The following is a 27217-nucleotide window of genomic DNA, read 5'->3' on the forward strand; positions in this document are numbered from 1 at the left end:
CGCATATGCTGAATTACTGTATCAATAATGCAGTCAATTCAGAAGGCGGTGTGCAGAGAACTGCATCGCTGTTTTCTAGTGCATCTAGGAGTGTTGCAAGCCCCAAAGCATATGTCCCCCCTCTTACACAAAATAATTATCTATATACATATACAGTTATCATACCAATATACCAGAATAAGTATTACCTGCATAGAGTTACTGAACACAACTCACTATTATAAGACCAATATTACCAATTAGAGATGAGCGAACCAGGACAACCGAACACGGTTTCGGTCCGAACATCGGGAAAAGTTCGGTTCGCAGCGAATCCGAACTTCACCGGGTTCGGCCGAACCCGTTTTGACCGAACCCGGTCAAAAATATTATACAAATCGGCAGCCACTTATCTCTATCAATCACTGATAGAGAAAAGAGGCTACTGATTAAAAATAAAATAAAAAGCATTTCATACGTACCCGGTCGTTGTCTTGGTGACGAGTCCCTCTTCTTCCTCCGGTCCGACCTTCTTTTCTGACGCGGCAGTCTGTGATTTGCTGCAGAGGCCTCTGCAGCCTGTGATTGGCTGCAGAGGACTCTGCAGCCTGTGATTGGCTGCAGCGGTCACATGGGCTGTAACGTCACCCAGGAATGTCGGGCCGGATGTCGAGAGGGACGCGTCACCAAGGCAACGGCCAGGAGACCGGACTGGAGGAAGCAGAAAGTTCTCGGTAAGTATGAACGTCTTTTTTTTTGACAGGTTACTCTATATTCTGATCGGTAGTCACTGTCCAGGGTGCTGAAACAATTACTGCCGATCAGTTAACTCTTTCAGCACCCTGGACAGTGACTATTTACTGACGTCGCCTAGCAACGCTGCCGTAATGACGGGTGCACACACGTAGTCACCCGTCATTACGGGGCCTGATGCACACGACCGTAAAAACACCCGTTATTAAGGGTCGTAATTACGACCCGAAATAGCGGGCCCATAGACTTCTGTTAGCCACGGGTACCTTCCCGTTTTCTCACGGGAAGGTGCCCATGGCGTTAAAAAGATAGAACATGTTCTATACTTTATAATGGGAGCACGGTTCGGAAAAACGACCGGCTGCCCGTGGCCGGCCGTGCTCATCTCCTGAAATACTCTGTGCTGCTTAAACTCTGTGGACAGGTCAGGATCCTGTTTCTTTTAAATGCTGCTGGGGAACCCGCTTGATCCACTATATAAGGCTGCGCTACAGTGCAGCATTTAAAAGAAACAGGATCCTGACCTGTCCACAGAGTTTAAGGCAGCACAGAGTATTTCAGGAGATGAGCGTGCAGAGAACTCTGCTCTTACCATTACGTAGCTCTCAGTCTGTTACCTCTCCTCCACTCCTGTCCTCAATAACACCTTCACATGATTTGCAAGTCACCACCCCGCACAAGATCCGCACGCTCATCTCCTGAAATACTCTGTGCTGCTGTGAACTCTGCTCTTACCATTATGTGGTGACTTGCCAATCATGTGAAGGTGTTATTGAGGACAGGAGTGGAGGAGAGGTAACAGACTGAGAGCTACGTAATGGTAAGAGCAGAGTTCACAGCAGCACAGAATCTGCACGCTCCTCTCCTGAAATACTTTGTGCTGCTGTGAACTCTGCTCTTACCATTACGTAGCTCAGTCTGTTACCTCTCCTCCACTCCTGTCCTCAATAACACCTTCACATGATTGGCAAGTCACCACCCCAAACAAGATCCGCACGCTCATCTCCTGAAATACTCTGTGCTGCTGTGAACTGTGCTCTTACCATTACGTGGTGACTTGCCAATCATGTGAAGGTGTTATTGAGGACAGGAGTGGAGGAGAGGTAACAGACTGAGAGCTACGTAATGGTAAGAACAGAGTTCACAGCAGCACGAATCTGCACGCTCATCTCCTGAAATACTCTGTGCTGCCTTAAACTCTGTGGACAGGTCAGGATCCTGTTTCTTTTAAATGCTGCACTGTAGCGCAGCCTTATATAGTGGATCGAGCGGGTTCCCCAGCAGCATTTAAAAGAAACAGGATCCTGACCTGTCCACAGAGTTTAAGGCAGCGCAGCACAGAGTATTTCAGGAGAGGAGCGTGTGATTGGCTGCAGAGGCCAGTGCAGCCTGTGATTGGCTGCAGAGGCCGCTGCAGCCTGTGATTGGCTGCAGAGGCGGTCACGTGGGATGAAGCGTCATCCCAGGAGGCCGGCCTTCTGACGTCATCCTGACGTGCGTGACCGCCACTACAGCCTGTGATTGGCTGTAGCGGAGACATGGATGAAACGTCATCGCTGGAGGCCGGACAGGAGGAATGTAAGTATGAACGTATTTTTTAAATTTTTTTATTACATTAAAATTTTATTTTCCGTGCGCCGAGCATGGTACTGTCAAGGTTGCTGAAAGAGTTAGTGCAGCCCATTAACTCTTTCAGCACCCTGGACAGTACCATGCTCGGCGCACGGAAATTACAGGTTCGGTCAGAACTAGTGTGGTCCGAATCAAACTTTTTCGTGAAATTCGGCTAACTAGTCGAACCGAACTTTTCATAAGTTCGCTCATCTCTATTACCAATAATAAGGCCCAAATAATACCGCAGCACCATAACCATAGAGTGAATAATATCCCCAAACTGTTGCTGAATAATACCGCCACACCATAACCTCATAGTGACTGAATTATACCCCCATACTGTTACTGAATAATACTACTACACCATAACCACATAGTGACTGAATAATACTCCCATACTGTTACTGAATAATACCTCTGCATCATAACTACATACTGACTGAATAATACCCCCATACTGTTACCGAATAATCCTGCCACACCATAACCCCATAATGACTGAATAATACCCCCATAGTGTTACTGAATAATACCGCCACACCATAACCACATAGTGACTGAGTAATACCCCCATACCGTTACTTATAATATAATCACTGAATAATACTCCCATACTGTTACTGAATAATACTGCCACAACTTAACCCCATAGTGACTGAATAATACCCCCACACTGCTACTGAATAATATCACCACAGAGTGACTGAATAATACCCCCATACTGTTACTGAATAATACCTCCACACCATAACCACATAGTGACTGAATAATACCCCCATACTGTTACTGAATAAAAATCCACTATACAAAGACCAATATTACCATCATAAAGTGACCATATAGTGGTAGATGCCAGTTATACACAGGAGCTCTGCAGACCACATAAGTCATTATAGCACATTTATATCCAGTGACTCACAGGTAATGTCTTCTCGACTCACTCACTGTCCCTTTTTTTCTACATCCGGCCCAGAACAATGTTAAGACTTATTCCAGTTACGACTCGTCTCTGCACAATTTGACACAGAGACATTTTTGTCACTTTTCCAGCACCATTCCCACCTATACCCCATCGTCTAAACAAACTCATAATCCACAGTGCCCCAGATGGTAATAATGATCCCTTAGTCCTTGACACAATAAAAGTGTCCCATCAGTAACCATGCCCCCTTTGCACCCACACACAGTAATAATGCCCCCTTTGTGCCCCCTGTAGATAGTGCCACAGGGCCAATGTAGATAATGCCCTAGCGTCCCCTGTAGATAACGCCACACAGCCCCCTGTAGATAGTGCCACACAACCCCCTTTGTAGATAGTGCCACATACCCCCTCTTGTAGATGGTGCCACAAACCCCCTCTTTCAAATAGTGCCACACATCCGCTCTTGTAGATAGTGCCACACAGCCCCCTTCTAGATAGTGCCATAGAGCCCCCTCTTGTACATAGTGCCACACAGACCCCCTCTTGTAGAAAGTGCCAGACAGCTACTCTCATGTATTTAGTGCCACACAGCCCCCCTCTTGTAGATAGTGCCACACAGCCCCTCTTGTAGATAGTGCCACCCTCCCCCTCTTGTAGATAGTGCCACACAGCCCCCACTCTGTAGATAGTGCCATACAATCCCCTTCTTGTCGATAGTGCCACACAATCCCTCCTCTTGAAGATAGTGCCACACTGCCCTCTTGTAGATAGTGCCTCACAGCCCCCACTGAAGAACATGCCACACAGCCCCATATAGATAGTGCCACACACAGCGCACCTTGTAGATAGAGCAACACAGCCCCGCAAACAAAAATGTTTTTTACTCACCTAGACCCATTACCGCGACAGACTGAGCTGCTCCACATCCTCCAGATGGGACCCTTGCGTAGGCCAGCATGATCCAGTGACGTCTTCACGCATTTGCTGGGATTCTGTCCCAGCGTCTTATAGGCTGCAGTCCTAAGTTGCCTGTAGCCTATAGTATTAAATTGTATCTGTATCCTAAGGATGCACATACAATTGAATGTGGCAGCCGCCAGTGCCAGCGACGCCACCGGGCATGAGGGGGCCCGTGCTGCCCGGCCCATAAATGTTATGGCTGCTATATTGCCACTACTGGGCAGGGGGCCCTGAGAGGATGGGGGCGCTGGGCAACTGCCCGGTGTGCCCTCCCCCTAACGCCGGCAGTGCCTGTATGAATAGTTTGGCACAAAGGAATAATTTACGTGTCTCATCAATCCAAATTCATGAGGATTAAGGCCTCATGCATACGGCCATGCCCGTAATCACGGCCGGACGCTGACGTGCTCCCATACAAAGCACAAAAAGCTAAAGGACGGACATGTCTTATCTTTTGCGAAACACTTTTATGGCCCGGACACCTTCCCGTAAATGTACGGGAAGGTGTCCATAGTCAATAGAAGTGAATAGATCCGTAATTGCGGACGATTTTTATGGTCGTGTGCATGGGGACTTAGCCTTTTGTTTTTGGAGTGAACCATATAAATATATTCTGTTCTAAAAAAGCCTTGTTGTGATGTTCAAAAAAATCTGAAAAATTGGTAAGTTTATTCGTCCCACTATTTCATCACTTAACCCCTTAAGGACATGGCCAATTTTGGCCTTGAGGACAAATTTTTTTATATATCCCTCTTTGAATCCCGATGCTCATAACTTTTTTATTTTTTGTATGACGTAGTTGTATGAGAATTTGTTTTTTGCGGGAGGAGTTGTACTTTATGTAGGTACCATTTTTTGGTACAAATACATTATCGTTTAATTTATATAAATTTTTATTTTGGTAAAAATGGTGAAAAGAAACAGTTCCGCTGCAGTTTTAATATTTATTTTTTTACACCATACTCCGATCATCATAAATAATGTTATACATTTGTTGTACAGGTTGTTATGGTCGTGGCAATACCAAATATGTCTATATTATTTCATGTTTTGGGACTTATATTTTAAAAAGTTTACTTATTTTAAAAAAATGTATGTTTCTGTGTATTTTTTTTACTTTTTATTTATTTATTTATCATTTCTTTTTTTTACATTCATGTAACTTTTTTTTTTAATCCCATAAAGGGATTTTTCGTTTTTATTTTTTAACTGTAATGTACTGGCATATATCTATATGCCAGTACATTAGCCTGTGTACTGATTGTACACAGGCAGTTGTTAGGGCATACCTCAGTATGCCCTAACAACAGGAAATATGTTCAGACAGCCCTAAGGTGCTTCAATGGACTTCAATGGATCAGCTTTTATCACGGCATTCAAGGGGTTAACGGCGGAGAGAAGAGGTTTCTCTTCTCTCCGCTGTTAGAGCGGGGTCATGGCTGTGTGTTACAGCCGTTGCCCTGCTCTCAATCGCGCGCAGAGACGGCTGTCACACAGGACGAGAATGCTCGTCATAATGCGCGAAGTACCCGCCGCTCAGGACGAGCATTCTTGTCCTGTGTCGGCAACCAGTTAAAAGGGTATTCCTAGAATTGACAATTATCACCTCTCTACAGCGGGGGGTGCAGTTAGAAGGATCTGTGGATTTGACCCCCGTTCTCTCGATTGGTGGGATAGGTGATAATTGTCGATTTTGGGACAACCCTTTTAAGTTATAGATGAAAACAAAATAGACTATGAGGCATTTTATCCGGTAATTTCTGCTTCTTTTGTACCATATTAATCTCAAACTTGGTACAATATAGTAAGAGAACATTTTATCTGACAAACAGACTCTTATTCATTTTCCCAGGAGGTTTTTCCTAGATCGAAGCCAAAAGAAAAATGGCCATTAATTCACCCTCCAAAGGCCAATATCTTTGTCAATAATTGGAGCTGAATGGCCTTGCATTGAGCTCTGATATGTTAGGCGTTCCATAATGGAAAGAAATTCATTAAGCACAACAGAGAGAAATGGTCTGTTGCTATAATATACAGCCGAAAATTAGAATTAGTGTGTGTGACTGGACTTGTTTCAAATAAAATCCATCTTTTACAGGTGACGGATGTAATGGGAAACACTGATTGGAAATGGTCTGTCTTTATAAATTTGATGATGCATCTGAAGACGCAGCAGCAGAACATACTCATTTTATGTCATTTCAACAGGACTAATTATGGACTCTCAGGCACTTATAGATGACCTGGAGATAAAACGACTGTACTTGCAAAAATAGCACTGGGATGAATACATTGTATGGAGAGAATTGAATTCTGACTGGAAATTTGCACATTATGAGAAAATCACTTGTAATGACTTCTTCAAACTCATTTGAAAAAACTGAAAAGTATTGCCTGGTGAATGATGTAAGTATTATTAAAACACAAAGCTATTGGGAGTACCGTAGTATAATAACGGGTTGATGTTGCTATTTTTGCTATCATTTATAATGTCTCAGTATACTTTCCAACACACTGAGCAGAGGAGGAAGAAGCAAAGGTTAATTAAAATATACAAACATAATTTGAGTGAAAATGGAGCTGACAGTTTACTGTAGAGCAAAAGAAAGAAAATGTGTGAGCGCATATTTTAAGAAATGGAACAGTCACATATACAGAGTATAAATCATCAGCAATAAAACTGAAATTCACAGTATAAATCTCCATGAAATTCACATTATCTGAGTGGTAGTTGTGGAATAAGCCCTCCTTTAGAATGGCTGGGCCCCAGAAACTTCCTGGTAAATATGGATGCTGAAGCGTTTAATGAACCATGCATAGGTAAGTAACATGTGTTTTTGTTTCAGGCTTCATTAAACCTGGAAAAGATGTAAGGTTGGCCCAGGGCACTAAATGTGACTGCACTTTTATTTATTTCATTTCTTAGCAGTTTCAAGACCAAGCATGTGTCTTTAAATGTTGGTCTTAGCAGCAATTATATTAGTGCATTGCTGCCACTTAGTGGCTAAACTACAATAATATTTGATATTGTGCTGTTGTGTGGTATGTAGATAGAACCTGTGGTCACATGACCAAGATGCGAATGTCCACAATAAGTGTTATACTAAAGATGCTGATGTTGGCAGGCTGTGATGGTGCTCTATTGTTGGCAAGGAGGTTCCATCAGATTCATCCATCACTATTTTTTGGTGTGCCTATCTCTATTTTCATGGAGGTTCCATCAGATGCCATTGCTAAGTTGGCAGATCTCTTGAAGTTGAACTCTGCAATTTGTGGAACGTGGAGGCGTGGGTACGCTGTACTTGCATGTTCAGGAAGCAGAGCCATCTGAAGCTTACAAAAGTAAGTACCCTTGGTGCCAAACACTGATAGACTGTGGTGAGGGAAGGAGATACCTATTGGAAACCAGGTTGCAAGTGGTGATTCAGCAGAGCGGAGCAAGGGGCCAGAGACATTGTGTCATAAATAGGGTCTGAATGTCTGAGGCTGCAGTAGTGTAAGGAGCGTGACCTAAAAGACAGACTGACGGAGCCTAAATGCCACAATCCCAAGAGGAAGTCGTGAGGAGTAAGCTACGACTGATAGGCTGCAGAGGGCCCCTGCAAGTAAGAGGGTGACAGAAGGACTCAAGGAGATGCCATGTAGTGTAGAGAATCATCCTAACCCTACTTAGTCTATCTGTGCGCATCGTGCTGATAAGCCCTTGATAGAGATAAGCCCCTGCTATTTTCCAGCACCAAAGTGAAAAATAAAGTTTTTGCGGTTGGGGCATAGCCCCCAGCTCCACCTTACATATACACATCATTGGTCACCTGGAGGATGACACTTCAACCTATGTTAACAGAACTTAATTAAAATAAAAAATTAGCTAAAAATAAACATGAAACATACAAATGAAAAATACCAGCAATTTCTCCCTTAATAGTTTCTTCTCCTTTTATTTTATCATGTCTCATGTTGCATTAAGAACTGTGAGAAATATGTAAAGATATATTCTATATTTATCCCAGAAGTTCATCCAATTTCCCTCCTCCTTATCACAATCCTCGGATCAGATCTGTTTTTTGCTATACCCGGAGCTCCCCCATATCGCTCTGTCTGCAGTAGGACACCAGTCATGTTCAGCTACTGCTCCTCAGCCATCTGCCAGCAAAAAATTGGACGGATCTGTAGAAAATCAATACCCGTGTTCTCTACGTGATTTTTAATATTGTTTTAATGTCTCATTATATTTGTTAAACTTTCTTCTGTTCTATTTCTATGTTTTCCATTAGTTTTAGTAGACTACACAGAGCTCACCTACACTGGCACTCATTAACAATACTTTATATGCAGTATTATATGTATGTGGACAATGTATGACAGTATTGTCTCTTTTTTTAAGTGTTTGGCAATATATATATATATATATAGATAGATAGATAGATAGATAGATAGATAGATAGATAGATAGATAGATAGATAGATAGATATAGATATATATATATATATATATATATATATATATGTGTATATATATATATATATATATATATATATATATATACATACAAAGCACTGTTATATACAAAGCACTGTTAAAAAAGGGCATTAGATAGTAATATTATTTGGATACTTTATGTAGGAATTGTATAGCAGTAATATTTTATATTTTTAGAAAAACTAAACATGGCAAGTGGAAAGGCCCTGCTTTGCTGTTGCCAATGGCCTCATTATCTATAAAACTGGCCCTGACCATGAAACACCCTTTTGATGGGGATATATGAAGTATAGGAGCATGGAGTAATATGGAGTATAGGTTTTCTTTGTGTTAATCTGTCTGATATTTAGAAAGCAGAAGATTATTCTATCTAGACGAGAAAAACCTAAAGTGTACTGTAGTATTGTAATTATAATTCTTTGATTGTCCGTAAACAAGGATTGTAGCACGGTATAGCCCAGGAACTTAGCTGTAAACATTGCCCTGTATGAGACATTCTGCTTTGAAAGCAGAAGCATCAGGCTCCATATCTATCTATCGTTGCATAGCATGATATTTTGTAGGGACAAATCATTACACAATAGACTATGATAGTGATGGGAAGTACTGGGCACCAGGTTGGAAGTGAGAACGGAGAGATGTTGTGTAAGCAATTGTTGTTCAAATGGGTAAAAGCGGCAGGGGAGATGCAGAAAGACAGAGGAAGGGAGGAAGAGAAGAAGACAAGCAGGGAGGAAGCAACAAAGGAAACTCAGTCAGTCATATTTATGTCTATTCTTCCTTGGCTGCAAGAGAAAATTCTGAAGGAGACAGTCTTGTCTAAAACCCTCAGTGCCAGTTTCATAGAGTATATAAAGGATCATACAATTCTTTCTATGCCTTGGGCCTGCTGACGTGCTGGGTCTGGACAGTTCTAAAATAAAAGTGATATTGAGTGCGACCATTTAAAACTAGACCTAATCTACGTGAGGAAGACATTTCTACAGTTTTGAAACACGTTCTCCTAATACACCTTTGAACTCATAAACCTCATAAAATGAAAATATAACTCATTATTACTTGTTATCAACTTGTGCTGATCAAAATTTAACCGAAAATTTAACCTAAAAACATTGTCCAGGATAAGGACAAATTATTTATATGTATATTTTTCCAGAAACAGCAGCACTTTTTTCCATTGGCGGTCTATGATATTACAGCTTAGCTACATTCACAATATATGCAAATTACCTGTAATAAGTCATGGGGGTGGTGCCGCTCCTCTAATAAAGTCATGTTGGCCAGTCCCCCTCCTGGCCTGATTGACATCCCTCAGGTCGGGATACATAATTACAATGCATCTGATTCATGCATCAAGATTCTCAGTATCTGTATAGAGCAAACTTGTTTACATTGATTATATTACTGTGTATCTCCTTCGTCTATGAGTCTATCCTATTAGCTAAGGTCAGGGTTACACAGTGATTTTAGCCACGACACAGGTCGCGCATCCAAAGATAGCTGTGTAGCGCTGCGTACATCTTACTAACATAAGTGAATATGGTCGCTCAGCGAACCGCAAGTTACAGCTGCAAGATGTCCAGCAGGTTTGGAATTGGGTATGTGATGTCTCATTCGCCGCAACGTGTGGGTTGCGAAATGGACTACATTCATTTTCACTACCTGCAATGCAGGCAGCGCGACCTGTGTCACAGCCAAAGTCGCCCTAGCCTTACAGGTACCCCCCACCCCATTTTCACACCTGAGTGCTACCATTAGGTAATCTTAGCAAACTACCAAGCAGTATATATATATATATATATATATATATATATATTCAAGCCAAATCTCAACTATCTTATCTCCATTCTAGACTCATCAACATTAAAGTTGCAACAACAAGACGGATATGTTTTGGAATTGTGGAAATCACAGTATTGATAGACATGGTAATGATATGCAAATGCTAAAAAATTGGACACAAAATATTCTAAACATCTTGATTTATTCACTTTAACGTATGAGCACCATGCGCAGAAATACACTCACTTAGACACATTGGCATGTTATCAATGAGGTTATTAATGGTTGTTTGAGGTATGGTATGCCATGCTGAATGCACTTGCATACGTAAATTATCAAGATTAGCTGCTGGCAGCTACCTTTGCAATTGTCGACCAATGATGTCCCAGATGTGCTCGATGGGAGACAGGTCCGGAGACTCTGCAGTCCATGGTAGCACGTTTAGGCCAAGCAGTCTGCTCACAGAAAAACGAGCAACATGCGGTCTGGTATTGAAAAACAGCTTCTGGGACAGTTTGGAGAAATGGCCATACCACTGGTTCCATGACCAAATCAATGTAATGCAGAGATGTACCTGAAATGAAGACTATAGTGGTCCGGCTATCGTACATTATGCCACCCCACAGCATAATCTCGGGCCAAGGACTGGTGTGACGTTTTCTTGTAAATACCTCTTCACATCGTTGCCCTAGTGGTTTCCAGACCAATCTCCGGCTATCATTGTGTCCGAGACAAAAGCGGGACTCATCCCTGAGGAGGATAGACCTCCATCCCAGCCTCCATCGCCATTCTTCCAATCAGACAATTTGTCCATGCAGAGGTTCGCCTCTGCGCAACTCCTGCTGTCATTTCCGTTCTAAGTTGTTCTCCCAACCTCTTTTGAACAATGCTGATATCTCGGGCTAGGCGCGTAGCGATCTGCAGGAGTGATAAACCAATGTCTCTCATTCAAGGATTCTGTCCTTCTCAGTTTGCGACAAGTGGCGATAACTGGAATATTGACGAACAGGAGGCATCGCACAATCTCCCCAAACCACTTGATCCGATTTTTGAGGTTTCATGTGGCTAAAAAATGTTGCTTTCAATCTGACTTTGCTGAATTTATGCCCCTCCCATATGCTGAAGATTGGAGCTAGATGCTTGAAAATTTGATAATTTTCAGAGCTTAGTGAGGCCTGCTACTTATTAGATTTGCATAATCTTATGTCTTGTCCTTCTTGGTGTTGGAATTTCAATGTTGAGAAGTGTATAACCAATCAACTTACACAAACTCTTGTAAACCTTTAAATCCCAAATATATTTGCCTGACCACTGCTTCTTTAACCCCTTCACCACTGCCATACGGCTATATACGTTCTCACTGCCGATGCCCCGTGCAGTTAGCACTTGTACAAACGTTGACAGCCTGGAATGGGTTTAATGAGTGCAGTACTGCTTCAGTGTGAGCAGCACTGCACTCTCATGATGGCCAAATATACAACTCAGCTCTCTACTCACTGAAATATCTCAACAAGGAGATGAACAACTGGAGCAGGCAAAAAAGAGGTGAAATCCTCAACACCACAAAAAACAGAGACAAATTGATAGTTTTTTACCGCTCAGATGGTTGTGGATGTAAAGTCTGAAGTGTCACCCCCTACTATAGATAGTGCCACCCACAACCCCCTGTAGGCAGCGCAAAACCCTCTGTAGATAGCCCCACCTAAGCTCCCTCCAGCATCGGAATCCCCGGCCATTGCTTTGACCGAGCATTCCTCTCCTAGAGGGAGCCCCCACCGTCTCTCCATCCCCGCTGTAAAGAGAGACACACCCAATTCAGATAGTAACCCCCCCGCTTTAGACAGCATCGCACCCCCCACCTAAACTCAGTCTGGGAGCGGAATCCCCAGTGCCAGATCGCACTGTCCAGGGATTCCACTTCTAGAGAGAGCCCCTGACGTCACTGTCCATTTGGACATTGAAGTTAGTGCCTCTCTCTAGAAGCGGAATCCCCGGCTGACACTCTGGCCGGTGATTCCGCTACTGGAAAAGCCCCAGGTGTCACAATCCATATATGGACAATGACGTCAGCGGCTCTCTCTAGGAGCGGAATCTCCGGTGTCAGATTGCTCTGTGCTGGGGATTCCGCCACTTGAGAAGCCCCTGGTGTCACTCTCCATATTTGGACAATGACGTCAGCGGCTCTTTCTAGGAGCAGAATCGCCGGTGTCAGATCCCTCTTTGTCGGGGATTCCGTTACTGGAGAATATGTCCATATATGGACAGTGACGTTAGAGGCTACTCCAGGAGCAGAATCCCCGCTCTGGCAGGGGATTCTGCTTTTAGAGTTAACCCCTGATGTCACTGTCCATATATGGACAGAGACATCAGGGGCTTCCTGTAGGAGCTGTAACTTCGACCAGAGGGATTCCACTCCTACAGGGAGCTACAGTGGTGCTATTTACAGGAAGGGGGTACCATTTACGGGGGGGGGGTGTCACTATCTGCAGTGGGGATGTTGCTAGATGCAGGTGGGATGTTGCTATTTACAAGGGGGTGGCGCTATTTAAAGGGGTTGTGGTGATATCTACAGGGGGTGCTATATACAGGGGGTGCGGCACTATTTACATGGGCACTGTGGCCTTATTTTGCCACTATCTACAGTGGACACTATGGCGCTATCTACATGAGCACTTTGTGTGGCACTATGTGGGCATTATCTACAAGGAGAATTGTTGCACTATGTGGGCACTGTGGCACTATTTACAGTGGGCACTATATGTGGGCACTGGCACTATCTATGTGGGCAATGTGGCACTATCTACAGTGGTATAGTGTCACTATCTACATGGGCACAGTGGTGTTTTCAGTGAGTTGGGACAAAAAAAACCCTAACGAATAAAATTAATCTATTTTTTTAACGTCCATAAAAAACGGATGGCAAATGGCGGTTAAAAACGGTCAGATGGCTGGGAACTGGATTCAAATTATGAGACACATTGATGCAAAACAGCCATGAAAAAGTGACAGTTGATTCATTGTTGACTGCCATTTTTTCACGGTCGTGTGTATATAGCCCTTTTCACTCTCCCCTCACAGCGATCCAGGGTGACGGAGAGAGAAGAGGACTAATTGTTACAGAGCAGTACAGTGTATGTAAAGATAGATAGATAGATAGATAGATAGATAGATAGATAGATAGATAGATAGATAGATAGATAGATAGATAGATAGATAGATAGATAGATAGATAGATAGATAGATAGATAGATGGATAGATGGATAGATAGATAGATAGATAGATAGATAGATAGATAGATAGATAGATAGATAGATAGATAGATAGATAGATAGATAGATAGATAGATAGATAGATAGATAGATGGATGGATAAATAGATAGATAGATAGATAGATAGATAGATAGATAGATAGATAGATAGATAGATAGATAGATAGATAGATAGATAGATAGATAGATAGTGTAGCGTCCATGGCCATGGGCAGTCGGGTTTACTCACCTCCCGATGCCCGCAGCCATGGATCCGTGAGTGCTGTTCCCCATCTCCTTCCTAGGAGTCGCCAGCGCTCACTTCCGCTCCATTCTGCTGTTTCTCGTAGGGTGCGCGCGCACGCTCGTGCCCGACCTTAAAGAGCCAGCGCGCGCACATCAGGAAATCATCATCATCAACGGCCCATGATTTCCTGGTCTATAAGAAGGCCCCAGCCCTTCTGATCCTTGCCTGAGCGTTGTTAGTTTATCCCAGTCTGTCTTGAAAATGGTCCCTTAGTGTTTCCCATTCGAGTTGTTACCCGTGCCCTGTTACCTGTCCCTGTATCCCGTGCTGTTCTTGTTCCTGTGCCTACTAGTGTTGGAGTCATGTCTACTGCACCTGCTGTTGTTTGCCACGTCCAGTGTCTTCTGCCACGTCCAGTGTCTTCTGCCACGCCCAGTGTCTTATGCCACATCCAGTGTCTTCTGCCACATTGGATACTGCCCGCCACATCTGGCGCTACCTGCTGCACCGGCCTCCATCCGTGCTGAAGCCACAGCCACCGTCTGGACTAGTTGAGGTACCCAAGCGTTACTATCTACTATTGACTTTCGTATAGGCTGTGACCTGGTCAGCTGCCTCTCCACTATGGCGCAGCGGCCTAGTGGGTTCACATACCCTGTGACCCTGACAGATAGATAGATGGATAGATAGATAGATAGATAGATAGATAGATAGATAGATAGATAGATAGATAGATAGATAGATAGATAGATAGATAGATAGATAGATAGATAGATAGATAGACAGACAGATAGAAAAAATTACAAAAAAAGTGTTTGTTTTTTAATTATTAGTGATTTGTCTGTTCATAATAAAATTAAAAATACTGAATTAATTAAACAAATCTAGAAAATAAAAGCCTCATAAGTCTTGTAAAAAAAAAAACAAAGCAAAAATAGTTGTGATATTCAGAGCGGTTCTAAAGATAATATCGTTTAAAGAAGTGAATATCAAAAATGGAAAATTTGACCTGGACACAGGGGCATCAATGACCCTTGACCATGAAAGGGTTAATACTCTCTCTACAATTTTGGAATGCACTTTCTGTCTGCAACAACTTTCCTACATCCATGACCTCTTTATTTCTCATAATCTCTCTTCCCTGGGTCTAACTAAAACATAGCTAACACAGTCCGACACAGTCTCCCCAGCATTACTCTCTTATGGTGGCCTTTAATATTCTCACACACCCACCCCGGCAACAAACACGGAGGCGGGGTCAGCATTCTCGTGTCAGAGAACTGCTCCTTTAACCTAACTCTACCTTTGCCCCTATCACCCTCACTTTTTTTTTTTAAGTACACTGTGTCATCATCTACCAATCACCAGGCTCTGCCACGACATTACCACTTGGCTCCTACACTTCTTTCCAAACTGACATTCCTACTATCACTTACCTCCTCACAGTGATTCTCCACAGCCATTTACAAAGAGGGCCATACACTAGACCTTATTTTCATTCGCCTTTGTTCCCTATCTAACCTCTAAACACCCCCCCCCTATCTGACCACAATCATCTTATACTATTTTTCCTTTTCTCTTTAGCTGCCTTGATATTCCTACACTCTCTGACTCTTCTAGCCCTCTCTACCATACGTATCTTCACTGCCTGACACATAATCATACTCTGTTCTTCAGCACCCCTCTCACACACAACAGAACTTGATGAGTCAATAGGCATCCCTGGCAAACTTATCTGATGAATAAACTGAGGAAAGTTTCCAGTGTTAAAGAGCGATGTTGGAAGAAAACCAAATCCAAGGAAAACTTCACAATGTATAAAGAAGCACTTCTCAACTTCAGATCAGCACTCACTTCTGTTAAACAGCACTACATTTCTACTGTCACATCATCTCTGTCCCACAACCCCAAACAAATATTTGAAACTTTTAACTCCCACCTCATCCCCTGGTGTCCTCCCCCCCCCCCCACATCTTTCATAACAGCTGAGGAATTTGCCACACATTTCAAACAGAAGATCAACAACATTAGAGAAAGCTTCAATCTACAGTCTCCGAAACTCCTCTCTACAACTGTCAAGTGCTCTTTCCAATAACCTGCTACTCCACCATTACTGATCAAAAGCTTTCCACCCCACTCTCCAAATCACACCTTACCACATGTACAGTTGACTAGTTCCAGCCCACCTAATCCATTACCATACTACTGTGTTTATCTCAGCCTTAGCTCCTCCTCTTCAACCTATCACTATCCAACAAACTCTTCCCTTCTTGATTTGAACATGCAACCATCGCACCTATTCATTGGAAGTTATCCCTCGACCCGTCCTCTTGGTCCAACTATCACCCCATCTCACTACTCACGTTTGCTTCAAAACTTCTTGAACAACACATCGACCTTGAACTATACTCCCACCTCTCATCTTACTCTCTCTTCTACCATCTACAATCCGGCTTCCGACCCCGCCACTTTACTGAAACAGCCCTAACCAAACTTTCTAATAATCTTTTAACTGCCAAAGCCTTATAGAATTACACTATGCTCTTCGTTCTAGACCTGTACTTGGCCTTTGACACATTCAACCACTCCAATCTGTTACATATTCTCTCATCCCTTGACATTACAGACTTGGTCTTCTTCTGAATCTCCTTATACCTCATCCAATCAACATTTAGTGTCTCCTACTCACACACCATCTCCTCATCTCGCCCTATCTCTGTTGGCCTCCTCAAGGCTTTATCCTGGGTCATTGCCCTTCCCCACACCTTCGGCCTTGGACAGCTCATAAAATCCAATGGCTTTCACTACCACTGGTATGCTGATGACACACAAATGTACCTCTCTGGCCCAGATGTAACCTCTCTGCTTTCCAGAGATCCAGAGTTTCTTTCTTCTTCTCCCCCTGCTTCCTTAAATCCAACATGGAGAAAATGGAATTAATCATATTTCCCCAGTCTAACTCAACCCCCTTGTTAGAAATATCAATCATAGTTAATGTCCCTGCAATTTCCCCAGTCTCACAAGTCTGCTGCCTGGGGATAAGCTTGGATTCCGCCCTGTCTTCCGAACCACACATCAAAGCCCTTGCAGCCTCCACCTCAAAAACATTTCTTAAATCCACTCTTTGCTCAACCTCGAGTCAACAAAAATTATAATACATGCCCTCATCATCTCCCGACCAGACAACGGTAATATCCTGCTCTGTGGCCTCCCACCTAACACTCTTGCACCCCTTTAAAATCACCCTTAACTCCGCTGCCAGATTAATCTACCTCTCCCCTCATTTCACCTCTGCCTCTCCTCTCTTTCAATCCCTTCACTGGCTACTCATTGCAAAGCGAATTCTGTTCAAATTAATAATGACATACAAGGCTGTCCACATCCTATCCCCTCCAAATATTTCTGCCCTAATCTCCCAATACATATCAAAACTTAATCTCTGTTCCTCAAGACCACCTGCTTAGCTTCCCTCTTATCTGCTCCTGACATCATCATCTCCAAAATGTCACCTTTGTTTCCACCATACTGTGAAACTGAACTCAACTTTCAACATTCAAACCTTTAAAAGCAACCTGAAAACCCCCCTTTTCAGAAAAGCTTACAACCTCCAATTACCAATTTCTACCCTTACCTACTGTCACCTTCCCTTGTAGATTGTAAACCCTTGCGGGCAGAATCTCTCCTTTTATACCAGTCTGTCATTCATTAAGCTCATGTTTATTGTACTTGTTTTTATTGTTTTGTGTTATGTACCCTTTTTCATATGTACAGCGCCCTGGAATAAAAAGCGCTTTAAAATAAATAATAATAATAACACCAACAACATGTGTAGTTCAAACATCTGTGATCTACAACTGTCTAACAATTGAACCTGCTCTGGGATTGGAAGAGGGGGGTGCCTGGCATGCTGTGGCAATCACTAGATCATTATCACTGTCATCAGCTGGTTGAGGAGATCGGTATTTGTCTGCCAGGGTTAAGGAGGACATTTTATTTAGGGGATGGGCTTTCATTGGAATCGGCACAGTGATTAGTGGGAGCAGCCCTGTAAGGCCCCATGCACACGAACGTAAAAACGCTCGTAATTACGGGCCGTAATTACGGCACATTTTTATGGGCCCATGGACTTCTATTGGCCACAGCTACCTCCCCGTATGCTTACAGGAAGGTGCCCATGCCGTTGAAAAATATAGAACATGTCCTATTTCAGGCCGTAATTACGGCACGGGCAGGCCCATAGAAGTCTATGGGGCTCCCGTAATTACAGGTGACTACGTGTGTGCACCCGTAATTACGTGAGTGTTGCTAGGCGACGTCAGGGGATAGTCACTGTCCAGGGTGCTGAAAAAGTTAAACGATCGGCAGTAACTCTTTCATCACCCTGGACAGAAACTACCGATCACAATATAGATCAACCTGTAAAAAAAAAAAGACGTTCATACTTACCAAGAACTCCATGCTTCTTCCTCCAGTCCGGCCTCCTGGGATGACGTTTCAGCCCATGTGACCGCTGCAGCCAATCACAGGCCAATCACTGGCTGCAGCGGTCAAATGGACTGCCGCGTCATCCAGGGAGGTCGGACTGGATGTCGAAAGAGGGACGCGTCACCAAGACAACGGCCAGGCAAGTATGATTTCTTTTACTTTTACTGCTGAAAGGGCTGTCCCTTCTCTCTATCCTGCACTGATAGAAAGAAGGGCTGCCGATTAGTGCAGTGCAATTTTGCAGCGAAAGCGTGCCCGTAAATACGGGTGGAATACTGGTGACACCGGACCCGTATTTACGGGCATGGGTCCGTAAATACTGGTGCAATACGGGTCGAATACGTGTGACCAAGGACCCGTATTTACGCCAGTATTTACGGGAGGAAAAAAATATGTTTGTGTGCATGATGCCTAAAAAAGGATGAAGACTACTGGCAATTAAATAAAATATTTTATATTTATTTATTAAAAAACAAACAACACAAATAGGGGGGAGACATTTGCCTTAACGGTCTAGGACATCAGAACATCTTGTCGAGACCCTTTTCCCTTTTTATTATTCTTGAAATCGTGGTTTATCCTGACATAACTGCCACCCATCATGAATTCTCTACTACAAAAATTCAGTGTTGCCTTTTACAAACCAATAGCCAATCTAGCTGTCTTATTTTTCACGGCAGGGTTGTAAATAGAAGAAGTGATTTGATTGGTTTCTATGGGAACACTGAAATTTTATTAGAACAGTGTTTATGCATTAGGCCCGCAGTGTCTCTGTGACCAAATGGTTATTTGTCCATTGGCGATTCAGAGAATAATAGCCTCTAATGCAACAATGTTTACTTATTTATTTTTTTTGCACAATATTTACAGCCAATGAATGTATAAATATCTGGAATTATGCTTCAATAATCTCACTCACAGTTGGAGAACCTCGAGGGAAAATATCAGTGTCCAATATGGAAAGCTAGCATTGTTTCTTTGATGTTTCTCCTTGTTGCTCTTTGATTTATAATTCTAACTAGTATAGAAAACCCGTTACATGGGTTTGCAAAGCAAAAGGAATGCAGTGGTCTGTTAGTATATATAAATGCTCCCCATACCTGCCACCACACCGCATAATGCCCCCCCATAGCTGCCCCCACACAGTATAATGCTCCTCATAGCTGCCCACACACAGTATAATGTCCCCCAAAGATGCCCCCACACAGTATAATGTCCCCCATAGCTGCCCCCACACAGTCTAATGCCCCGCATATCAGCTCCTCCCACAGTATAATGCCCCTCATCGCTGTTCCCACAGTATAATGCCCCTCATAGCTGCCCCCACAGTATAATGCCCCTCATGCCTTCCCCCACACAGTATAATGCCCCCCATAGCTGCCCCCACAATATAATGCCCCCCATAGCTGCCCCACAGTATAATGCCCCCCATAGCTTCCCCCACAGTATAATGCCCCCCATAACTGCCCCACACAGTATAATGCCCCCATAGCTTCCCCCACACAGTATAATGCCCCCATAGCTGCCCTTACACAGCATAATGCTCCCCATAGCTGCCCCCACAGTATAATGCCCCCTCCATCCCATACATAGTATAATGCCCCCCCCCACCCATACACAGTAAAATGTCCCCTCCCTCCCATACACAGTATAATGCCCCCCTCCCTCCCGTACACAGTATAATGCCCCCTCCCACCCATACACAGTAAAATGCCCCCTCCCTCCCATACACAGTATAATGCACCCCTTCCTCCCGTACACAGTAATATGCCCCCTCCCTCCCGTACACAGTATAATGCCCCCCAAAGATGCCCCCAGACAGTATAATGTCCCCCATAGCTGCCCCCACACTGTATAATGCCCCCATATCAGCTCCTCCCACAGTATAATGCCCCTCATGCCTTCCCCCACATAGTATAATGCCCCCCATAGCTGCCCCACAGTGTAATGTCCCCCATAGCTGCCCCACAAGGTATAATGCCCCCCATAGATTCCCCCACACAGTATAATGACCCCCATTGCTGCCCCCACACAGCATAATGCTCCCCATAGCTGCACCCACACAGCATAATGCTCCCTCCCTCCCATACACAGTATAATGCCCCCCTCCCTCCCATACACAGTAAAATGCCCCCTCCCTCCCATACACAGTATAATGCCCCCTCCCTCCCGTACACAGTATAATGCCGCCATATGTACGGACCAAATAGAAAAATAATAACATACATACTTACCTATCCCCGTTCCCACAACAGGTGGAGAAGTCCCTGACGTCACTGTGTCTATATATGGACACAATGAAGTCAGGGACTTCTCCTGGAGTGGAAACACTGGCCACAGCGCCGGGGATTCAGCTTCCGAAGTCCCTGACATCACTGTGTCCATATATGGACACAGTGATGTCAGGGACTTCTCCTGGAGTGGAAACATCGGCCACAGCGCCAAGGATTCAGCTTCTGAAGTCCCTGACTTCACTGTGTCCATATATGGACACAGGGATGTCAGGCACTTCTCCTGGAGTGGAAACACCGGCCGCAGCATCGGGGATTCCGCTTCAGAAGTCCCAGACGTCACTGTTCTATATATGGACACAATGAAGTCAGGGACTTCTCCTGGAGTGGAAACACTGGCTACAGCACCGGGGATTCAGCTTCCGAAGTCCCTGACATCACTGTGTCCATATATGGACACAGTAATGTCATGGACTTCTCCAGGAGTGGAAACACCGGCTGCAGCAGCGGGGATTCCGCTTCCGAAGTACATGACATCACTGTGTCCATATATGGACAGTGAAGTCAGGGACTTCTCCTGGAGCGGAAACACCGGCCACAGCGCCGGGGATTCCGCTTCAGAAGTCCCTGATTTCACTGTGTCCATATATGGACAGTGAAGTAAGGATCTTCTCCTGGAGCGGAAAAACAGGCCGCAGCACCGGGGATTCCGCTTCAGAAGACCTTGACGTCACTGTGTCCATATATGGACACAGTGACATCAGGGACTTCTCCTGGAGCGGAATCGCCAATCCTTGGCCATAGCGTTGCCGAAGCTGTGGCCGGGGATTGGGGATTCCGCTTCTATAGGGAGCAAAAAAATACCCTCCTCCTCACATGCACTTCGCACTGTGGGGAGAAGGAGGAGAGAGCGAGTGACAGAAGACATGGCCGGCCCTCGGAACACATTCCAGTGATGGCCGTGTATTACCCAGCCCCTTAGACTTCTATGGGAGCCGAGCGGCCGGGAGAACGGACGAAAATAGGGCATGTCACATTTTTTGAAGGTCGGGTTTCCCGGGCCTCCAAAAAAATTGGTCATGTGAATAGCCCCATTTGGGGTCTATTGTTCCTACTGTGGCCGTGCGACGGCCGTTTTTTGAACGGCCATCATACGGCGGGGAAACCCTGTTGTGTGAATAGGGTCTCAGTCTTCTGGCTGTCGACTGAGCTAACTGGTGGTTGGGCTGTGGGCATAGTTCTTTGTAGGCGGAGCTCTATGTGAACTTCGGACACCACGTCCTTCTCGGTTATATAATAGATATCACCTTTTATATTGGAATGACGCTATTAATGTTTGAAAAAATATTCTTGCATGAAACCAGTCATGCGATACTACTGAAATTGTAATCAGTGATATTGGATTTTTTTTTTTTTTACTACATGTGTTGTAAAATGTTACTATCAATGTTACTGAATTCTTATTGATTTGTTTGAGTGATCAGGACAGGAGGACTTGGTGCTTGTTTGCCCCCCATGTTCTTTCCATGATTCTAAGATTAATTCACCACAATAATGTTTGCTATTTTTTTAGGTCATGTGGAGGGGGAATATCTGCAATGTTCTCACCACTTAAAATAAGCAATGCAGTCATCTTGGTATGAACCCCTTCTTTCCAGGGGCCCCTTAGCAGCCACCTGGTCTGCCTATATGGTACGCTTGCCCTTGCATTTGGCATTACTGGCATCACTGTGAGCACTTATTTAAACGTTCCTAATTTAATCTAAAATCAACAAAAACAAAACCCATGTTGTCTTTAGTAGTGTTACTTATGGTACGACCTTGACTTTCTGACCTTCCACTTGACTATCAACATGCACTCGTCTGACAGTTGACTTGTCTCTCTTTTTATTTTCAAGGCTACACCTGCTTATATTGGTATATATAATATTTTAAACAATTTAAAGATTCATAGGGAAGCTTCAGTGAGAGCCCTGACCTTCCAGTGTCATACTGTATTATCTGCCTACAGGTTTACAATGGAGTTGCCCTGATGATATTAAAATAACTTTGTCCCCACCGTATACAGCAAAATCTGAAAAGGGATCTGGACCAAACAGAAATTATGAGCCTCATGTTTAGGCTTAAAGGAACAGTGTTACCACAATTTTTTTTTTAATATGTTAAAGATGTTAGTGCTTTATTAAAAACGTTTGGATTAATTTGTGTGTTTGTGTGTTACTTTTTCTTATTTTTACACTTTTTCTTCCCTATGGGGGCTGCCATTTTTTTTTCCATTTCTGTATGTGTCGATTAACGACACATACAGACATGGAATACGGCAGCTCCAGTCCCATAGGGACTGCGAATGGGGCCCGTTCCATCCACTTCAATGTACGCCGTCTGTGTGGGAACGGCGCATGCGCCGCTCCCACACAGTCCAATTTGAAATGCGCGCCGTCCGGCGCCATTTTCTTGTGGACCGGAAGTCGCGGCTTCCGGACTTGTGCACTTGGACCAGCGGCAGCAGACGGAGCGGACGGGCCGGAGGGAGCCGCGGCGGCAGGAGCAGGTAAGAGATTTCTATGTATGTTCGTGTTTGTGTGTGTTTACTACTGTATGTAAACCTACTACACTGTGTGTTAGCTCAAAAAATGGCGACACACAGTGTAGGAGGTTAGACTGTTCAATCCCCTCGTTTATCCCGGCACTAGCCAGGATAAAGGAGGGGGGGATGCTGAGAGCTCACTAGAGCGAGGGCTTTTTACCCAATTTTGCAGCATAAAGCAATGTGGTTGCTTTTCCACATGCAATGCTGCAATTTTGGGAATGGCTCCATCTAGTGACCAGAAATGGTAAATATTATAAATTAGAATCCAATTGAATCCAATTTAGAATATTTCCTGACTCGTGAAAAAAAATAAAAAAAATTTGAACAATGTTTAATCACCCACACACTAATTGTTTAAATAAAAAAAATATATACATTTTTGCTAACAACACATTCCCTTTAATGGCCAGTTGGAAAACTGTAATATGTCATGATTTTCTTTAAATATAGATAATGACATCAAAATTGAAAATAACCACTAGATTTAAAAAAAAAAAGTTATTTTTCTGACTATTAATCCCTTTTTGAATTATTCAAATATTAAATGTTTAATTGTATCCAATAAATGGCTATTGATTCTGAATGTTTTGGATTAATATCGTTACAAGACAGAACTTTTAAAAATAAATGTCCTATAAAAAAAAAACTATAGAGTAATTTTGGCAATAGATAGGATGTCACCACAATAATTTTCTTGAAAGAAATCAAGGGAGTTGCTACTGCAGTTGTGTGTCTGACGACATTTCAATAATTTACACGGACACACTGAAGAAGAACTAACAGGCTTACAGAGGATTTGTGCTAACTATTCAGGCCTTAGTAATAGTCAAAATGATAGAAGATCCTTCTCGTGCATACCTAATATTACTATAATGGACAGACCTGCACTCTATTTAAGACATGGCTATGAGAAAAACGCTATTTCTAAGTTGATTGACAGCTACACAATGCCCTGAACCTTCTTCCCAAGCAGTGTTTGCATTGTAGCGATTTCTGCACAATTAGGTAATGTTCTGTTCATTTGAATGGCATCTTAGTCATTTGTTACACTTGAAAGAACATAGTTTAGCAAGTTTGGACCATAATCTCTTACCCTATAGGACATGATCAGGTCACATTATTGTAATTTCATCAGATGAAAGGGGCCCAGGTATAAACCAAGTCACTGAAACCGTGATAAATAGATGAATGCAGATGAATTGTTCAGTTAAATGACACCACAATGATCATGTTCGGTTACCACCTTGATCCGATAGAACATAATTTGACTTTTTTTTTTTTTAAAGTTAAAATGTTCTTCGCTTGGCTAAAGTATTAATTTTCACCTATGCTAAACACTTCCAATGAATAATTTATTGCTTATTTATTCTGCCTGAAAGGAAGGTCAGAATATGCATTTAAATGGAAATTCACTTTGCAAGAGTAGCACAAAAGAAGCTTGCGATATCATTGCCTTTCAGCTGGACGGAGATCGCAAGTGGCAGGTCTGCTAAGACTGGATGCAACCACTTTATACTAAGGACTTATCAAACACTATCACTATTGTAATACATAGGATTGCAGGAAAGAGTTGTACATTCAGAATGTCCCTAGGGCTCACTTTGATGTCAACTACTAAAAGATCAATGCAAAATGATACTTTGACATTTATTTCGACTGTTCCAAAAACACTGACTCATGACATCTGTGAATCTTAAGATTGCTCTAGCTGTTTGTCAGTCTAAGAACTTTGGCACTTAAACAATACCTCATTATTTTTTTCCAAAAATATTTTCTTAAAGTGAATTTCCACCTTTAAACATTTTATTTTTATCTAAAAAGGTTCAAAATTCTTTGCCAAATAATTTTTTAATATATCATTATATTGGTTTTTGCTTATACTAAGCTCCAAATGCCCTGCATAGACATATGTTCAAAAGATAAGATGGTGACTGCTTGCAGCCGCTACTATAGGGAGCTTAGGAGCTTACTGCATATTGCTATACATTGAACTGAATATTAAGACAGTATGCAGTAAGCTCCTGTGCTCCTTATAGTGGTGGCTACAGCATGTTATGTTTGAAATTTAAGTCTATGCAAGGGATTTGGAGTTCTAGATCAGAAAAACAGAGCTTTCAACCGCAATGCAGCAATATCAGGAAATTAATCAGCACAACGTTTTTTTAACATATTTAAAATAAATAAATGGTATTTAAGAACAGACATTCACTTTAGCACGTTCACACATGCAGTTGGAATGGATCCAAAAGGAAAGAAAAGGAAAAAGGAAAAACATACTCCCCCTCCTTTTTGGATACACGTGTATGTTTGGCTGAAAAACTATATAAAAATACTGCACCAAAAAAACTGCATGTGTTTGTGGTGCCTTAAATGTACAGATTTAGAAGAGCTTTTTTTGTGTATATAACAGGCCTAAATGGAGTGGGCAATTGATTCAAAAATATATAAATCCCTTTTTCAATCCTTTGATATTTTTTTTACATAAAGCTCATTGAAGGAATGGAAACATTGAAAGTGATTAAAAAATTGAATCCATGTTCATCCATAATTCTATTGACTTAAGCAACAGTGAAAAAAACCTTTTCCATGAGAAAGATTGTACCTGGCATCCAGTTCTAGCCCCTTGAAATGAATGGGATAAGTCTAGAGATTGTTTCTTTTTTTTCTTTTTTTTTTCTATATGAAGTAAAATCCTGTTAAGCCTAACACTAGTGTGATCAAGCTCTTCTTTCTGCTGTAGTAATGAGAAAAAGAGCAAAAAACACGGCGCCACATGGTGCAGGTCAATAGGTTAAGCAGGTTAAAGGTTAAGATGTACCATGCTCACCTAAGGACCAAGGTTCAGGCCACAAGAAAAATCCACAGGTGCTGCTGCCAGATCCAGGCCGGTTACCATAAAGGTAACCGCTTGACGAGATGAATAAAGAAATGAAAAGAAGGATGGATCTTCCTCAGGCCATCTGATGGCCTGAGGAAGACGCTAGTGCAGCGTCGAAACGCGTAGCCACCTACTTCTTGAATAAAACAGATTTTATTTCCGAATAACCTGCCTACTATCTCCTTGTTCGTACCATGCAGCAGCGCCTCGAAAAGATCCATCCTTCTTTTCATTTCTTTATTCATCTTCTGCTGTAGTAAATCATGTAAAATAACTGCAAATATTGGTAAGGTATTTTGCATGACTCGATGTATTTCATTAGGCCTATTTGGCCTTTGCCTATAGACTGCACACGTTTTGGAATTTTCCCTTTCTCTGGTCATTGTGCATGTACACATTTCTGTAATATTAAGGGCACAGTCACATGTGGCAGATATTTTGGGCAGAAATTTCTGCCACTAAAAATCTGTTCCATTGCTCTGTGCAGAACTTGCAGAAATCCATGTGCTTACTGCAGAAATAACCACATTCAGATAATAAAAACTGATTTTCAGTCACAGAAATTTCTGCAACAACATCTGCCATGTGTGAATACATACTTACTATTGTGAATTTTATATCTCTAAAGAACTTCAAATGCAACAAAAGGTTTTCTATGAATAGATGTGACTAGACACTAAAACTTAGTTTGGTGGAAAAAGGCTGCAAAATAAATCCAGCACTGCAAAGAGAATAGATTCAGCACAAACACTAAAATGAGCCAAAGTCCGTGCTATGCCATTACAATATTTTATCCGTAACTGCTAAGATTGAAATTCCTCACCTTTAACTTATTGGACACAACAATCTATTACATAGATTACATTACATGTTGGGTGGCAGAACTTGAAGCTGCTGGGCTCCAATCAAAATGTGTAACAGGCCCCGCATCTGTAACTCAGGCACCATGGTCTGGGTACAACTGCTACCTCTATTCCGTCTATAGCAACACTCCTACTCTCCCCAAACACATTATTCTTGCTCCAGCACATGGAAGTGGTGGCCATT

This window comes from Rhinoderma darwinii, chromosome 4, assembly GCF_050947455.1.
Source record: "Rhinoderma darwinii isolate aRhiDar2 chromosome 4, aRhiDar2.hap1, whole genome shotgun sequence".
Lineage (NCBI taxonomy): Eukaryota > Metazoa > Chordata > Amphibia > Anura > Rhinodermatidae > Rhinoderma > Rhinoderma darwinii.